The 18,461-nt window shown below is 47.6% G+C and overlaps 1 protein-coding gene across 2 annotated transcripts in view; it reads left to right on the top strand.

Annotated features, from left to right (window-relative positions):
• Positions 1-9,087: 9,087 nt before the first annotated feature.
• The window catches only part of NCMAP (non-compact myelin associated protein), a 38,753-nt gene continuing 29,379 nt past the window's right edge, over positions 9,088-18,461 (top strand). The window contains exon 1 of one of the 2 annotated variants that reach the window (XM_006196785.4): positions 9,088-9,179. The gene's annotated coding sequence lies outside the window, so the exon portion shown is untranslated. Of the gene's footprint in view, positions 9,180-16,357; positions 16,725-18,461 lie in introns of those variants that run through there. The other variant, XM_072975099.1, reaches the window with a different exon arrangement.

Raw genomic sequence — 18,461 nt, 5'->3', positions numbered from 1 at the left:
GTGGGGGTGAGGGGGACACAAATACTCAGTCTGTAGCACCCATATGCCACATTAACCATAATGTAATAAAATTTGAAATTAGCCACAAAGACATAGAAAAACACATCTAACTACTTGGGAATATAAAACTACCTTTCTAATCCCCGTTCTTTTGTTAAAGAGGGAAACAAAACTGTTTTTGGAAATGAACAGTTTCCCTAGTAAGACCTGTGGGATGTGGCCATGTCGGTATTCAGAGGAAAATGCATAGTAGCTTTAAGTCCATTTACTAGAAAACAAAAAGATCTAAGTGTAAATAACACACTCAGCCCAAGAAGCTGGGGGGAAAAAAGAACAACAAAATGAACCAGAGCTTACCGGAGAAGCAGGATTTTGACAAAGTGGAGTTGGAAGGAATGGCTATCAAGACAGAGGAAACAAAAGCCTAAAGATGGAAAAATGTTCAACATTTGAGGGAAGAAGAGTAGTTGTTTGAAGGGTTGGATATTAATAGGTAAATAGCAGGAGACAATGTTGGAGAGAAGAGCTAAGGCCAAACTAAGGCAGGCCTGACCTAATGACTTTGTTCTTGATCCTGAAAGCAGTGGTGAACTGGATGTTGGAAGGTGGTTCCTTCAGCAGTGTGCTAAATGCTTTTGGAATTACTTTGACCTTGTGCCATGGCCTCTGAATTCGACTATCATAAGCTCTTCTGTGTTTTACATCTGACAGCAAAGGGCACGGTCTTAAAAACAAATTTTTGTACATTTCCTGTTTGACCAATGTTATATTTGGGGTACTGCCACCGGTTTCTCAAAGCTGGCTGCTTCCCTGGGATCCCAGCAGCTGTCCTGTTGGATGATCATTCACTACCTGCCCCAATTTGTGAAATTATTTTTCTCTGGAACAGGCTCTAGTTTCACTGGTCATAGGTTTTTACATCTGAGACCTGTGTAGGAAAGAGGCAGTTGAAAGCCCAGGTTCTAATCTGGACTCCTCCTGGCTCCCCAGGTGACCATAAGCATGTCCCTTTCTCATCTGTGAAGTGGGAAGAGCTGGACTAGATGACACAGTCTGAGACACCTAGAAGAATGACTGGCTCCCCTTAAACTCAGTCTGAGGGTATTTAATGGGAGTTCAGGTAAGGGATGAGGAGAAGCATGCTGGAGGATTTGTGTGCTTAAAAGTTTGAAAAACATTGGGATTCAGAGTTAAATTGCCGTGCTTCAAGTCTTGCCTTCATGACATCTTGGCCACATCGTTTTGTGGCCCCTCCTTCCACCTTCCTGCAGGCTGGACTATCTCCCTTACCTGAGGGCTAAGAACCTGTGTGATTTCTCTGTGATGGCCAGGCTGTTGATCGTTCCAAATTCAATTTCTGTTATGGGCTGAATTGTGTGTCTTCCCCCATCCCTCAAATTTATATGTTTTAAGTCCTAACCTCTAGTAAATCAGAATATGATTGTATTTGGAGATAGGGCCTTTAAAGATGCATGTCAGCCCTGGGAGGGAAAGAGGTACTGAGCCACACGTGGTGACACTGTCCCTGGAAGAGGAGAGATCTCAGGCCCAGGTACAGCCCCTGGGCAAGTCACCCCCTCTCTATGGTCAGATGTGGCTTTCTACCCTGGTCACACATTAGCATCACCTGAGTGCTTATAAAAACACAACATAAATATCTGGCCCCACCCCCAGAGACTCTGGTTCTAGGGACTTTCCAGTGTGACCTTGACCTCTGCAGTTTTTCAAAGCACCCAAGCAATTTTGGGGCACAGCCAGATCCCTGGGCTAGAGGATGTCCGAGCTCCCTTCCAGCCCCAGGCCATGATTCAAGCTGACTTGGGTTCTCCATCCCTGGATCACCACATTTGCTGAGCCTTTAGGATCTCTGTCAATGCTTTCATTTAACAAAATGTTCATTTACAATATCATAGTTACTCTTTATGTTTTCACAGCCCATTACTGTTTGAGGAAGTAATTCCACAAGCATCAGCTCATTCAATCCTCATCATAACCCTTTGGGGTGGGCAGTGGGCAAATACCACTGTTCCACCTCCCTTTTATTTTTCTGCAGAGCACCTATCACTTTCTGACATGCCATGTCATGGGCATATTTATTTTTATTGATTCCCCCTCATGTCAGAAAGTAAGCATCATCAGGACAAGGGTTGTCTCTTTTATCCATTACTAGCACATAACAAGCACTCAGTAAATATTGTTTGAATGAATGAATCATGGAAGAGTAAAGCCCAGAGAGGTTAGGAGAGCTATCTGAGGTCATACAGCAAGTAAACAGAGGAGCTTCTGTGCATGTGTGTTCTTTCTGCTCTGCTCTGGGTTTCCTAGGGTGACTGTAAAACTAGGGTGGACCCAGGAGGTATCAGGGGAGACAGAATCCAGTGGCGGAGTTAGCTGCAAACGTGCTGCCTGTTGCCAGGAAATGGTCCCAGAATCCTAGATAAAAGCACAATCTCCTTGCCAAGGTGAGGAAGGGCAGCTTCTGCTGGTGGCCAAAGGGCTTAACTTGATTTACAGCCTCTCAGTTGTTTTTCCCTTGTTACCCAGTGAAACTGAATCCTGGGGTTCCTCAAAATGTAGCATAAAAATGAGAAAGCTACCTGGTAATGACCTGGGCTGGCTGTTTAAAGGGTCAGTCATGACAATCAAACTTACCACGGAGCTGGAAAAGGCCTCAGAAACCAAACAGTTCAATCTGCCATCTTACAGATGACAAAACAGAGGTCCAGAGAGACCAGGTGACTTGCTGGGGGTTACAAAAGCCTGACTCAGCTTTGGTCGCTCTCTTCTTTCTTCACCTTCCATCACCCAGATGCCAAAAGCTGAAACGGGAATTAACCCGAATGCAGGACAGCAGCTCAGAGGAAGGGGTGCCTGCCTCCTCTGGATCACATCTGGGTACTTCGTTTATCTGGGGAACTCACACGAGAAATTGCACCATGTGCTCTGCAGATAGTTGAGAACCATGGCTTCTGGAATGAAATAATGCCATTTACAGCAACATGGATGGACCTAGAGATTATCATATTAAGTAAAGTAAGTCAGACAAAAAAAGACAAATATATCACTTACATGTGGAATCTTATAAAAAACTGATACAAATTTTATTTACAAACCAAAAATAGACTCACGGACATAGAAAACAAACTATGGTTACCAAAGTGTAAAGGGCAGGGGAGGGATAAATTACGAGTTTGGGATTCACAGATACACATTGCTGTATGTAAAACAGATAAACAGCAAGGACCTACTCTATAGCACAGGGAACTATATTCCATTTCTTGTAATAACATATAATGAAAAAGAATCTGAAAAAATATGTATGTATGTATATGTATAACTGAATTACTCTGCTATACACCTGAAACTAATATTGTAAATTAACTACACTTCAATTTAAAAAAAAAAAAGAACCATGGCTTCTATGTCTTTTGGCTTTTGCTGTTCCCTCCACCCCCTTGGCTGAGAGGCAAGAAATTGATTTCAAAATCAATTGGCCTAGGTATGTTTGCTTCCTCGTTTTTGTGTGTGCTGGATGAATCAGTGCTGACTTGGATGTCTCCGGATTCATAATTTCCTGTGCTTCGTCTCCCCCTGAAATTGCATTCTAGTCCTACCTGACATTTGTCTGGTTTCCCCAGCAACCATCTCAAAAGCCATAAATAGCAGATTAAGGCTTCGAGGGCAGAAGTAAGAGACTGCAGAATCCCAGGCAGAAGATAAAAATCCAGGGGCTCCAAGGCTGGTTCGCAGCAACACCCTCTGCTAATAAGAAAGGGAAGGCTAGCTCGGAGCATTTGGTTATTTTCCATGTGGAAAGAGCAGGTTTGGGGGCTATTTTTAAATCTCCAAGTGCCTACGGATCCATATGGTACATCTGAAACAGGGGTGGTTTGTTGGGTAATTTTGTAAGCCATTTTCATTGACTTATAAAACTGTTTTACATAAATATTATCTCTACAGAAAATCACCACACTTTATTTACATTCCGCCAAATTTGCATCAAATCTTAATCAGTATACGGACCCCCATTTTATATAGCTGTCAGAGTCTGCACGTGCTGTTTCATTTTATATTAATACACTCTTTTGCGACAACATACTCTTGTGTCTCCTCTACTCTCAATACCCTGCTTACTCCTGACACTTCTGGTCACCAAATGTGTGTGTTTGGGGGAAGAGGTTCTCACACCAAGTAATTCTGAGACACCAGCTGGGTGTCCTACAATTTGACTCAGTTCTGACACTATCTACCTGGAGTTGGCATCAGATCTGGCAGGTTAAGGGCTCAGTCCTACAAGACTGGTCCTCACTCCAGATGCCAATCAAAGGTCCAGGTTATCACCTGTGCTTCTAATGACGTGGTACAAATCAGAGGTTCCCATGACCTGCATCTGCTCAAGCCACTCACAGAACTTGGGAAAACAGTTTACTTACTAGATTACTGGCTTATTACAAAGGATATTAAAGGAAATGAATCAACAGCCAGATGAAGAGATACATAGGATAAGGTCCAGAAGGGTCCTGACCACAAAAGCTTCTGCCTCTGTGGACTTTGGGGTCTGCCACCCTCCCAGCTGCATGGACAAATTCTTATTCACCAACTGGGAAACTTTCTGAAGCCTGTCCTTTCGGTTTTTTTATGGAAGCTTCATTATATAGGCACAATGGATTAAATCTTGGTCATTGGTGATTAATTCAACCTCCAGCCCCGTCCCCTCCCTGGATGTGTGGCGGGGAAAGTAGAAATGAAAGTTCCAACCCTCTGATCACTTGGCTGTTCTGGCAACTGTCTCCCATTCTTAGGTTACCCAGAGGCTGTCCAAAAATCACCTCATTAACGTACATACAAGTGTAGTTGAAAGGACTTGTGAATCACAGCAGATACTCATCTCACCTTTATCACTCTGAAGCTATTTTAGGAACTGAGAATAAAAACCAAATATTATAAGGAAAGATGCCCCTATTGCTCTGATCACTTAGGAATTATAGGGTTTAGGGAGCTGTGAGCCAGAAAACTTGGATGAAGACTAAAATATTTATTTCTTACTATAAAGCACAATGTCACGTACACACGTCTCCTAGTTGGAAACACCTAGGTCTGCTGCCTCTATTAGAAAGCACGATTGGCTTGGCCAACCTCTATCACTTGGAAGTGTGATCATTTCTTGTTTTTACATGCAGAACATCACTTGATAATACTTTTGCCTGGAGTGGCACCTTAGATGACCTGTCCCTGGTTTGCCCAAGGAATAACTCAAGGCCAGTGGGTCAGGGAGGTTCTGGACTGGGAGCTAGGGGACCTCTGCCTTTACCTGGACACGTTTCCCCACTTCCCTGGGCTCACTGCAGGTGTAAGATCCAGGGGAGACCTGAAGGTTTCTGAGTTGTATCCAACTCAGTAGAAGGAGGGTCAGTGATTCTGGTCATGGAAGCTTCTGCTGTTCAGAACATGAATTGACTCATCAGTAACCAAACCACCACATGGCTTTCATTGAACTTTCCTCTCCATCAGTAATTCCTCTCTGCCTGTCCTCCAGAATATATGCCAAATCTGCCCACTTCCACAGCCACCCCCTGTTCCACACCACCTGTCAGCCAAGGGGGGCTGACGTGGGGTTCCAGAAGGTGAGTGGCCCAAAAGAAAAAATGTACGAGGAGTTGCCATACTGCCGGACAGACTTCAGCAGGAGACACCATGAGGTTAACAACACTTTATTCCATTGCCACAGGGAGGTGTGCACACCTATGATGCGCCTGTCCTGCCTTTTATCTGTTCTCTGCCAGCACATGTGCAATGTGAATTTCTTTGTTTATTAGTCTTACAGAATATCTCTAGCACATGCGTACTTCTATTTTCTTTGTTCTAAATTTTATATAATTGACACATCTGTACGGCAATTATTTACTGCATAGTACAAACATGCTCTGATTGTGGCCTTGGGTCCCCCGGCCTTAACTCATCGCAAGGCCAGCTCACACCACCCTTCTACTTGGGCTCCCTTGATCCCTTCTTCTCAGCCAGCCAGATGGTCTATTGAAAACATAGGTCAGGCCACTTTCTTTCTTAAACTCTCCTGTGGCTTTCCAGAGTTCTTGGAATGAAATCTCCTCACTCTGACATATAAGATCTCATAGGATCTGACCTCTGCCTGCCTCTGACCTCATCCTGTCCACTCTGCCGTCCACCCCAACTCCAGTCAACCACACTGGCTTTATGGGCTTTCCCTCCATCTGGAATGCTCCCCAGCCCCAGCCCCTCCTGCACCTGCCTGTTTGTCCTTCAGATATCAGGTCACTTGCCTTCTCCCAGCAGACGGTCATTACTCTCCCCTCCCTTTCTGAAGAAGCCCCAGTCCTCCCACCAATAATGATCAAAGACAGATGTTATTTCCTTCAGAAAACTTTTCACAGACTGTCTTTCTCTCTGTTAGCATTTTTTGTGCTTATATATCAGCTGTCCCCACGGGCCCACGGGAAGGTGAGTTCTACAGGGTGGGGCAGGGCCCCCACTGACTCTACCCTACCCTGCAGAGTGCCTGGCCTATGGTGAACATTCAGGAGGACTTAATGAATAAATAAACTGACACATGAAGGTTACCTAGAGCCTTTTTACGCTTCTGCCTTGCTGGGCTTGGCTTGTGTGTCTGACCCTGGGTCAACTCCTTTGGGGGAGGCTGGTGAGAGGAAGAGTTGTTACCAAAATGAAGGCAGGCTTGCTTCCCTGACACTAGCAAAGCCAATCTACTGACACCAGAAAGTACAGTGTTTATTGCAGGGCATCAGGCAAGGAAAATGGCAGCTAGGACTCAAAAGGCCTGAACTTCCTTGGCCTTCGGGCAAGGAGTTACTTTTTAAAGTAACATTAGCAATAGGGTCGCAGGGTACTGATCAGCTCAGGGACATTCTTCTGATTGTCTGGTGGTGAGGTGACTGACAGATGTTTTTCAGATCTCAATCATCAGCCTCCGTTTCCAACCAGACTGGGGTCTATGTGCTTGTGGTCGGCATGTAATCACCATGCTCCTCCAGGTTGGGGGGTGGTCTAGTTTCTGCAGGACAACTCAAGGACACGTGTCTGCTTGTTATCTATATCCTTTCAGGAAGAACTAGGAGTCCTGCGACCCTATTTTCTAATCATTAACTACTTGAGTCTGTTCTTTAGAACTCAGGGGAGGCCAAACAAGAAGTGGGGGATGGTACATGGAGGGGCTTGTGTCTAGGAAGGCCCTGCAGGGTCCTGCTGGGTTTCAGAGTTTCATTCCCAAATCCCTCATGGTAGGTGTATGCAAAGTCATTCTGACATGGCTAGAGTCCTGTGGTTTGGCTTGATTGGCCTGGGAGAAAGCAGAAGGTTGACAGAAGGCTGAAGACCGCTGAATCCCTCAGAGGGGGACCTACCCAGGGATGCCAAGGTCCCCTTTGTGTCAGCATGTCCACCACCATCCCCAGCCCCCCTATATTTTAATATATATAAAGTATATATTTTAATATATTTCAATATTAAGCATATTTAATAAATACATAGTATTTATTATTATAAATAATAATTCTTCCATTTATCTAGCATTTTATAAGCATTATCTCATTTTTAATTCTCACCACAACTATATTGAGATAAGTATATTATCTTCATCCAATCGAAAGAAACTGAGTCTCAGAGAAGTTAAAAAAAAAAGCCCCTATCTTGCAATCAGTAAGCAACGGAGTCAGGATTGGAACTCGAGACCATCTGACTGCAGAGCCCTTGACCCCACACACAACCCAGCAAGAGCTTCTGGAAGCATCTCGAAGTGGTCTCGTAGATCTCAGGTCTCAGGACCAGAGCGATCTCTCCCCCGGCTCCCTCTGCCTGCTGCCTTCCTTCACAGCCCCTGCTTGGTGGACATATTTGCCTCTCCCACCAGAAGTCAAGGATTGTGTCTCAAGTTTTTGGTAAAGAAGTAGAATCACAGAATTACACTTGTTTGTATTATTATTCTTGTTGGAGTATAACTGATGTACAATATTATGTTACAGGTGTACAATATAGTGATTCACAGAATTTCACTTCTTTAACAATTCTTGCCAATAAACACCACCTGAGTTTCCTCGGAAAACACTGCGGACTCATCCTCAGCCAACTTGGGAGGAAGTTATCAAGGCTTTGACAGCATCTCACAGGCACCCAGTTTGGGCAAAGCAACAGCCCCAAACCAAACAATTTCTAGAACTAATTTGAAACAGAATGAGGAAACCCGGTCTGTCACTCACCTGCTGTGTGACTTTGGGCAACTCATCTCTTCTTCTGGGGCCTCGGTTTCCCAGTTTGTGAACAGAGATGGGTTGGGATTCCCATAAGATCTCTTCCCTCTTTCTCTAACTATTGACTGAGGGCCCACTGTGTATCAGGGAGAGAGTGCTGGGCTGCTGGCATCCGGCCTTAAACCAGTCTGGTGCAAGAGACGGTAGGATTTTACCGGGTGGAGTTTTTGACACTTGCCAGCCCTCAAACCGCCTGGGTTAACATTTCTGTGATTCACACACACACACACACACACACCACACACACACACACACACACCCCCGCTGCAGCTCACACCTAGCCTGGTGTATTTGTAAGGCCCCTTCTCCCCTTCTGCTCTGGACACACACACACACACACACACACAAACACACACACACACACACACACACACACACACACCCGCTGCAGCTCACACCTAGCCTGGTGTATTTGTAAGGCCCCTTCTCCCCTTCTGCTCTGGACACACACACACACACACACACACACACACACACACACACACACACACACACACACACACACACGCTGCAGCTCACACCTAGCCTGGTGTATTTGTAAGGCCCCTTCTCCCCTTCTGCTCTGGGAGACGTGGCCTGGTGGACCGAGCGCCCGGGGTCGGGGGCCAGAACTGGAATCCCAAGAAGGACCCAGGCCCGGGAGAGGCGCGAAGCCACCACAGTGAGGCGCCGCCACGCCAGTGTCCCGAGCCTGGCGCCCCCAAAGCGGCCCCCGAGCCCGGGGACCGAGGGGGCAACTCGGCCCCTCCCCGGGATCACCTGCGCGGGGCGGGGCGGGGCCGAGGGCGGGATCCCGGGCGGGTTGAGCCTGGGCGTCCGCGGTGGCGCCGGCGGGAGGCCGAGCAGGGGGCGGCCGGCGCGCGGGGCTTCTCAGAGCAGGTAGGAGGCTCGGGACACCGGGGATGCCGGGTCTGCGGGGACCACGGGAGGCCCGGCTCAGGCGCGGCGGCTCGCTGTCCACCTGCCGGCCGCGCTCGGAGGAAGCGAGCACAGGGAGCGGGGGTAGGGGTGCCAGTCACGTTCTCACCTCCGTTGGAGGAAGTGCCTGGGGTCTGAATGCGAGGGCGGTGGGCAGCGGTCGAGGGTAGTGGGAGGGAGATCGACCATCTCCCGCGGACTCAGGAGATGGGGATGGGGGCATGCGTACTGGTGCCCGGAGTGCAAAGCAAGCTCGACCCAGTGCGCAGAAGCGCCCTGAGCGCCAGCCTGCATTTCGGGGTTGATATTACAGGCATCCAGCTGGCAGGTCGCTTCCTCCTCCCGCCGTCACCAAGCCTCCGGCAGGGGGGCCGAGACTTCCCGAAAGCCAGCTAGGTGGTAGAAAGGATTGTGAATCGCTCAGAATTTCTGTTGTCTTCATCTGTGAAATGGGTGGCTTATTGGGTCGGCTAGTTCGGAGGCCCCTTCTGGAGGAAGATCTGCCATTTAAAGAGATGGAAACCCACAGCAGGAGGAGGAACCCAGGTTTCTAGCTCAGATCAGCAAACTCAGCTGCTCCCAGGTGACTCACTGGACTAGCTGCTCCAGAGGAAAGAAGCAGGGACTCTCCAGTTCTGTGGTCTGGGTACCCTGGCAGGGGAAGGACAAGGGTGTGTCAAATACTAGCGCTGCCTTAGAGGGACCAAGGAAGCCCTGTAGTTTGGAGGAGGAGCCAGAGTGTTCCTTAGAGGAGATGGGACTGAGTGGGGCTGGGAAAGAAAGCATAGTGCTTAAGAGCTGGTGCTTTGGAATTAACCTGGTCATTGGAATCCCTGCCTTGCTCCTTAGGCAGCTGATAACTTGATCTTGGGCAGGATCCTGCATTTCTCTACTGTTCCATTTGATGTGCTCCTTAAACGAAGCCATTTCTTTTGACAGTGTGTCAGATAGTTCATGTAAAGTGCTTAGTACAAGGTCTGTATATAATAGGCACTCGATAAATATAAGCTGGTAATTTCCACCAGACTGAACCTTCTTGGAGACAGGGGCCATGTCTATATGGTTCACCACCATAGGATGCCTGGCAAATAGTAGGTCTCACTATGTATTTATTGAATGAATGAATGATGAATGAGTATGTAGTATAACACTTGGCATGTGGTAAGTAGTCAACAAATAGTGAATTTAGAGATGGCCAGATGCTAACAGATGGATATGCACATAGAAGACAGTGGTCTGGGTGGCTGGAGCAGTATAAACATGAGCCCAGTGGGGAGGGTATAGCTCAATAGCACTTAGCTAATGCTTAGCGTGCATGAGGTCTTGGGTTCAATCCCTAGTACCTCCACTAAAAGAAAAAAAAAAAAACCCATAAGCCCAGAGTAGCAGATTCAGGGTACCCCCTCTTATGGAGGGAGGGGAGTAATGTGATAAACTCAGGCAGAGCACAGAGGTGGGGGAGGGCACACAAAATTCTAGAATCCATAGTCTTAGCAGCCACGTGGGAGTAGATGAAGCAGCTGGAACTCTAGGTAGGTCAAGTAGCTTTCCCAAGTGTCCACCCCAAGTTACAAGGATGAGGGGAGGGGCGGGCTGGGGGGCCAAGAGACAGCAAAGGACTGTGGGTGCCTGATGGGAATGGAAGATGAAAAGGGAAAGGGGTTCCCATGGTCCCTTTGTCTGGGAAGGACATTCTTCACCTTGTCCTGCTGTCCCCTGGCTGCTGGTGAGGTAGCTGAAGGAGGCAGGGCAGTGCCAGGTGGGCCAGCTCCTGGGTGTGTGGTGAGCCAGGCACATAGTGCATGTGCTGGGTCTCTGGGGGAGTCTGCTGTCATCATTTCAAATCAACAGCTTACTTTCATGGTGGGTTCCCGCACCTCTTATAGCCCAGTGCACTGTGGCCCCTCCTGCCTCAGGTGGGGAGGGAGCTGCTCCTTGAGGTGGAGTCACTCTTAGCAAAGTTAGGGGCCTTCAGCTTGTCTGACCTCCTGGCAGGCAGTTTCATGGGATTCCCATCTCCCTGAGGTGACAAGGACTATGTGAGAAGCAAAGATCAGAAGGGGAGGTGAGAAATTTAGAGGAACATATCAAGAGGAGATGGGAGGCACTGTACCCCTCAGAAGAGCCAAGTTCAAAGCTTCCCCTGGTAACACTTTCCATAATTGCTCATAATTATTTAATATCTGTGTTTTCCATGGACTGTAAACTTTATGAGAAAAGGGAGCAAGCCTGCCTCCTTCCTAGCTGTATCCCCACCCATGACAGTTTCTGGCATGTAGTGGGTGCTCAGTGAATGTCTGTGGAATGCACGAACCCAGGCTGAGGACTGGGGCTATTGGCTTTGAGAGAGGAGAGCTTTGGTGCCCCTTGGAGAGCATCTCCTGACAGAACTGATGTAAGCACCATGGGTTCTTTTCCCCTGTCCTGTCCCCACCCCACAACTTGAAGGGTGTGACCCTTCTCCCCCATCACATGTATGTGCCTCTGCCCTCTCTCCCACCACCATCAGTGTCTTTTCTTGGGAAAAAAATCCACTTCTAGTAGACATTTGCTGTGCTGCCCTTGATAATCAGACCCCAGGGGATCCCTGGGGCTCCAAGAGGAAGAAAGCAGTGTCCAAGTTGATCCCTATCCAGTTACTCCTGGGATGCAGGGTCACAGAGTGTAGGAGCTACAGGGACCCTTAAAGGTAATAGAGGGCTCCCTCCATTTAAAGGTGAGGAGACTGGGGTCCAGAGAGGATGCAATACACTCAGTCAATGGAGAGTTAGGGGGAACCTAAAGTCTCCTAATCCAAGTGCTTTTTCACTGCAGAGGGCTGTGAAATTCTCTGGGAATTGTAAACGCTGCAACACTTTACTTCCCAATCTTCTGATTAAATGGAATGGAAGGTTAAAAAAAGAAAGGGAAAGTGGATTTTAAGTTGCCCAATAAGCCCTTTTAATTAAAAAAAAATCCTTCATATGGGATGAAAATAAAGAACTGGGGCGGGGGGAGTACAGCTCAGTGGTGGAGGGCATGCCTAGCATGCATGAGGTCCTGGGTTCAATTCCCTGTACTTCCATTAAAACAAACAAACAAACAAACAAACCTAATTACCCTCCAAGATTTTTTTTAAGAAGAAAATAAAGATCCCAAATTATATAAGTAGTCAATTTACTTTTTAAAATGTATATATTTGATATTGAAGAAAAAAGAATCCAAAACTGGGATCTCTCTAACCTGGCCAGCAGTGCCTGCGCTAAGATGCACCCTGCGCACTGCCGGACGAGCGCTCAGAAAGCAGCTCAGAAGCAGCGGCGCATTCGTTTCTCCTAGACAACTTCCAGGTGCCAAGCATGCTGCCCCTATCAGCTTCCCCATCTCCATCCATCCTGCCTCCTGATGCAGTCGTTGGCATCTGGGCGGCTGGCATCCCACTCTTTGCTTTGGGATCTGGTGGGGTGGATCCCTCTTGGTCTTCTCTCAAACGAATTCCTTATCAGAACCATAGATCCTAGGTGGACAGGAGGAGGCAGGAAGAGAGGAAGGGGTCTGAGCCAAGGCAAGAGCCTGCCAGCGAGTCTCTGCGGATTCCTGAGCTGGCCTGGGTGTAGGTAAAGCTGAGGGGGTAGGGCCAGAGTGTGGAGCAGGACTGGAACCTCTCATGTGGTTTGAAACTCCCAGCGGTGGTGGCTACAGTTTGGCCTAAGGAAGGAAAGGAGGGTGTGCCAATCTCTAAGACAGAGGGGCCTGTTGTGAGGGGTCTCCTGCCCTGGCCGGCACTCCTGAGCTGTTGGGGCCCTCAATGGGGCTGCCAGATCCTCTGGGATCTGCTGGGCAGCTTGAGGAGGTGGAGGGGGTGGTGTGGGAAGCACCTGGCATCTCAGGGTTCCGTGCAGACCCTGGACAGCCAGCACGCCTTGCTCAGCCCAGGGCAGCCTTGGGCAGGAGCGCCAGCAGCGAGGATGGGGCCAAGGGCGGGGACCCAGTCCTCTGCTTTTGAGCTGTGAGATCTAGTTCAAGCCACATCACCTCTCTGAGCCTCAGTTTCCTCCTTTATTAAAGAGGACACTATCCACAGCACTCACTTCATAAATATTAGTTTCCCTTCCTCGACAGAGAAACTTGCGTCTTGGGACCTGCTGAGCTAACTTTTGTGAAAAAGAAGCTTCAGGATTTTAAAATTCACTCATCGTTCATTCGTTCACTCACTCATTCCACACTTTCAAGGCTGACACCGGCCTACAGTGGAGATTCAGAGACAGCTCTTTCTACTGCTGTTGGTGTGGTTTCTTGCAAACCCCCTGCACACGTGGCCTGGCTTGAAGCTTCCATCTGTTCCTCCACCTGGGGTTATCTCTTTCAGTCTGTTGTGCAATAAAAAGCAATTGTGTAACTTGTTCCCCCACTGCTGTCCCTAATCCCATAACCCTCCTCCAGGTCTGCTAAAGGTTTATTTAGCCTGCAGGTCTCAGAGGAAACCAAACGGTTAACTCCTGTTTGCTGAGAGCTTGCTAGTGCCCACACAGCGCTAAATGCTCCACATGCCTCAGTCCCTAAACACCCACGGCAGCCCAGGAAGTGAGTAGTGATGTTCCCTTGTTCCTTGCTAAGGTTCAGAGACCACTTCCTGGCTGTCACAGAGCTAACTGGGATGCGTTCGAACTTCCTGGCCCTGGACAATTTTGCCTTCCCGGGCCCCTTCCTCCACAAAAATGTGAATGGTTATGTTAATGACGGCATTGGCATATTAGAACATGTTCCTCAACCTAAAAGTTTCTGTTTTCTTCTGATTTGGAAAGAAATGAGGACAGTTTTGTGAGCCTCTGGAAGTACTGTGGGCCATGAGCACCCTGACTCCTGGGCCCGGAGGAGACAGAGGCCCTGCAGCTGAGGAGAAACAGGCTGAGATTCCAGCCCACACGGAAGTCCTAGCCTCCTTCCTGTGCTGCTGTTCAGTCATAAACAAACAAACAAACAAACAAAAAACAAGCAAGAAACTGCAGGAAAGGGACTAGCTACCTGAAAACTTGACGCCTGTGGTGGTAGTAATAGTTCTGTCTGGAAAATGTAACTTGGTTTGTTTATCCACCTCCCCGACAGCTCCCACTCCATGCCTTGCTACTTTCTGACCAAATTTTTTCTAAGAGCCAAGCGCACTAATCCCTTTTGTGAAAATTCTGGACGTCCCACCTTGGTCTTCTCTCCAGTCTCAGGTCTTAAGGGTAACTGGTTTGCCCTGAGAACTAAGGGGGATTCATTCATCTTCTAGAAGCAGCTCCAAGTCCCTATCTCATCCCCAGTGACAATGTCGTTGGTCATAGTAATAATAACAACAGTAATTAATATTTCTGAGAGCTCTTAGTGTGCTGGGCATTTGCTAATCACTTGACATGCACTGTCTCCTGAAAGCCTCAGTAACCCTATGGATAGATACTTTTATCATCCCCATTTTGCAGATGGAGAAACTGAGGCTTAGAAAGACTGATCTGCCTGAGAGGCGGTGCCAGGATAGGGACCTCAGTAGGGAACTAACCTGAGTCTGTTAGTGTGTTGTCAGAGCATGACCTCCGTGAGGCCAAGGACTGTTTCCCACTGTCTCCCCGGTGCCCAGCACAAGGCCTTGGTACAGACACACTTTGGGTGTGGAATGAATGAATGCTGGACTGACTTCTTCACTATCTGCTCTCTAGGGAGACTTACTTGCTTCGGGTCCCTGCTCCTTGTCTGGGGAGTGTTACTGACTCCTGCTTCTGTAGTGCAGAAATTGGCAGCTGCCACCCAGGGAGCCTGGGGCAGCTCAAAGCCCCTCAAGAGTGAGGAATCAATCAAAACTGGCATTCACTCGCCCATCAATGCCCAGTCCCCCAACCCGCCCTGTGACATCCCCCTGGAGGAGTCTACCTCCTGCCCAGTCTGCCCCTCCCCGGAACTCAAAGGGGAAGCATGACAGACACGCAGGCAGAGTGCCAGCCAGAAAGGGGTGGCCAAGGGAGTCTGTGTGGCTCTCAGCCCCAGGGCTCATCTTTTCCTCTCCTAATGCCTTGGGGCCTTTCCCAGGGCATTTTATGGGACTGAGAGTAAGTACCTCCAGGGGAACTTGAATTCACCCACCAAAATAATTAGACACCTGAGAAGCACAATTACTCTAAAAGAAAGACAATAAATCAAACTGCATACACCTTATTTACGACTGAAGCAGGTCGACCAAGATTCTAAAATAAAGCATGATAATTATACTGAAAAAGATAAGGGAAGAAATTCATAAAATAATGCAAGAACAGGAAGTCATAGGAGAGAACCAACTCAGAAGATTAGCTATGAAAGATAAAATATTTAAAATAAAGGAGGACACGTGGTAGATGGCATAAATATCAGGATGGATACATTTGAATGAACAACTAAGCAGTGAAGAGGAATATCAAACTGAGAACCATCCCGAGAGGAAGCAGGAAAAGATAAAGAGATAACAAATGACAACGAAGGCTAAGAGAGATGGAGGGTCGAAGTCGGTGTACCAAAAGGAGAGGAAAAGGAAAGAGAATTGGGAAAAAAATGAAGTAATGGAGATTAAATGTTCCAGATTAAAGGAAAATGAATGAATTCAGATCGAAAGGACTCATGGAGTAGCCAACAGTAGAACTGAAGAAAAATCCATACACAGATATTGTGTAAAACTGAGAATATGGAAGACAAAGAGGAAGAGCAGAGAGAAATAACGTCCTTTACAAAGGGACAAGAATCAAACTGACACTATACGTCTTGATAACAACCCCCCCTTTTTTCTGGTGGGGGGAGGTAATTAGGTTTATTTACTCATTTATTCTTAGAGGAGGTACTGGGGATTGAACCCAGGACCTCATGCATGCTAAGCGTGTGCTCTACCTCTTGAGCTATGCCCTCCCCACAACAATCCTTCATCAAGGAAGTCAAAGAGTAATGTTATTAAGAATTGAAAGGAAAGAATCCTTTCCATCCAGAATTTTAAAGCCAGCCAAACTGTCATTCAAATGTGAGGTCATTACTGAAAACATTCTTAGGCAAATAAAGCCCCAGAAGATGGAATACACAAAGCCCCACATTGAAAATACTTGTGGAGGAAATACTTAAATGATAAAAGAAACAAATCCAGGAGATGCTGCAAGAGCTATGGGAAGTCAGGGTGTTTAAGTCAGCAGTCAGTGCAAGAAACAGAAGCGGAACTCGGCATTTTAGGCAGGAAGGGATTTTATGCACCTAATTCCTTTAAAACATTGGAAAGGCTGGAGACTCATAAGACACTGCACAACTGGCCAGACTGGAGGGCTATGACACCTGCCATAATCAGGAAAGGGAGGAAACCATAGAGCTGCCTGGAACTGTTGAATTTAAGAGCACATGACCACGGCCATGTGATCCAGGGATCCGGAAGCTAGTACGCTGTAACTACCCAGATTCTGGAACTCAGTCTGGCTACAAATCTGGCTACAACACTTGCTCATCTTTCTAACAGAAGACCAGCCTTGGGCCCAGACACTTTGGGAGGTAACGCTGTCTAGCTAGACTGTAATGACTTTGATCTGTTTTGTCGAATTCATTTTGTTACCGTCTATTGATGGCAAGTGACATTGACTTCCTCTTTTCAGACATGATAGAACATTTCTGTTTACAATACACTTTTAAATGTCTTGAAGGAAAAGTAGGTCCTGCAAAGCCATTGTGATTGGTGCCAACAATTATGATAAGTAGTCCGAGGTGGTAGAGGTGACCTGGGGAAGAGGTGCAGTTGCATCTCATGACAGAGGAAGGTTTAGATTGGTGTAGAGTTGAGAAGAGAGCACTGGACTCAATCTGCTGATTATTGGTCCCTGTGTAACCAGTGGCTCCAAGGCTTAGTGGCTGCAACAACTTACTGTTTTCTCTTGTGGCTCTATAGTTTGACTGGACTCAGTGGGGAGGTCCTCACTTGGGGCCTCTCATGTGGTTTCTGTCGGATATTCACATCTGAAGGCTCCATTGGCCTGGGTGTCCACAGTGGCTCCCTCATGTGGCTGCCTAGTGACACTTGGCTGTCATTTGGGAGCACACCTGGGGCTGTCAACCAGCACATCTAATTGCGGCCTCTGCATGTGCCTTGGGCTTCTCACCGTGTGTCAGCTGGGTTCCAAGAGGAAGGTTCCCAGGAGCAAGCATTCTGAGAGGCAAGAGCAGAAGCTGCCACTTAAGGGCTATACCCAGACCTGCCAGTGTCACTTCCACTGTGTTCTAGTGGCCCCAGTAGTCACGGGGTCCGCCTCCATTCCAGCGACTAGAGAAATAGACTCTACCTCTTGAGAGGAGAGCATCCAGATCGCTTTGCAGAAGAGCTCGTGGGATGGGAGATATTGTGCGGGGTTTAGGAGACAGGAAGTCACTCATTCCCCTCCTAGGGTCAGGGAGAAAGGGAGGAGAGAAGTGCTGGTAGACAAAACTGGAAAAGGTTCATGGCAGACCTTGGTTAATGAGACAGAGAACAGAGCTTTCTTCTGTAGCTGGCCAGAAGAGATTGATGGTATTGGAATCATGGAGAGACACCATGCAGAAAGGTCTCAGCAACTCTGTAATTCTAATTCCTGCTTCAACAAGAAGGTCCCACAGGAAGAAGACTGGTAGCTTCTATTCCTTTTCAGTAGTATATTCCAGCACCATGATGGAGTGAGAAAACAAAACAAAACAGAAAAACACTGACCCAAATCCACAAGCATTTGTTAGACAATTATTGTATGGCTGGTGCATGGCCAGGCCAGGCACTGTGAAAGGAAGTCTACGATTTATAAGCCACTGGACTATCCTGGAAATTCCAGTATTTCTGCATTCAATCTATAGTGTCTAGATCTCCTCATGGATCCAAAATTCTTTGCTAGGACAAGTGTCCTGGTTTTTGACCAAAAAATTATGGTGCAGGTCCAAGTACAAGCAACAGAAGAGCCCAGAGGAGGGGTGGCTTGCCCCTGGCGTCTGCGTGGAGCTGAGCAAGAGGCTCCGATGGCCATCAGCAGAGTTCAGGGAGCCAGAGCCCAGGGACTGAAGTGCATGTTCAAAGCCAGCCCATCCCAGGGCATGTGCTAAAGCCCATCTGTTCCATGCAGCCTGTATGTGAGCATGAGTTCATTCCCCAAGGAGCTCCGAGAATAGAAGGGAAGACAGAGCTGTCTACTAATTACAACACTCATGTGATGAGTGCTGTAACCACAGTACCTAGGAAATGCTGTGAAGTCTCAGAAGAGACTGGCCTACTTGAGA

This window comes from Vicugna pacos, chromosome 13 (genome assembly GCF_048564905.1).
Source record: "Vicugna pacos chromosome 13, VicPac4, whole genome shotgun sequence".
Lineage (NCBI taxonomy): Eukaryota > Metazoa > Chordata > Mammalia > Artiodactyla > Camelidae > Vicugna > Vicugna pacos.
This window is presented reverse-complemented; position numbering and strand designations above follow the sequence as displayed.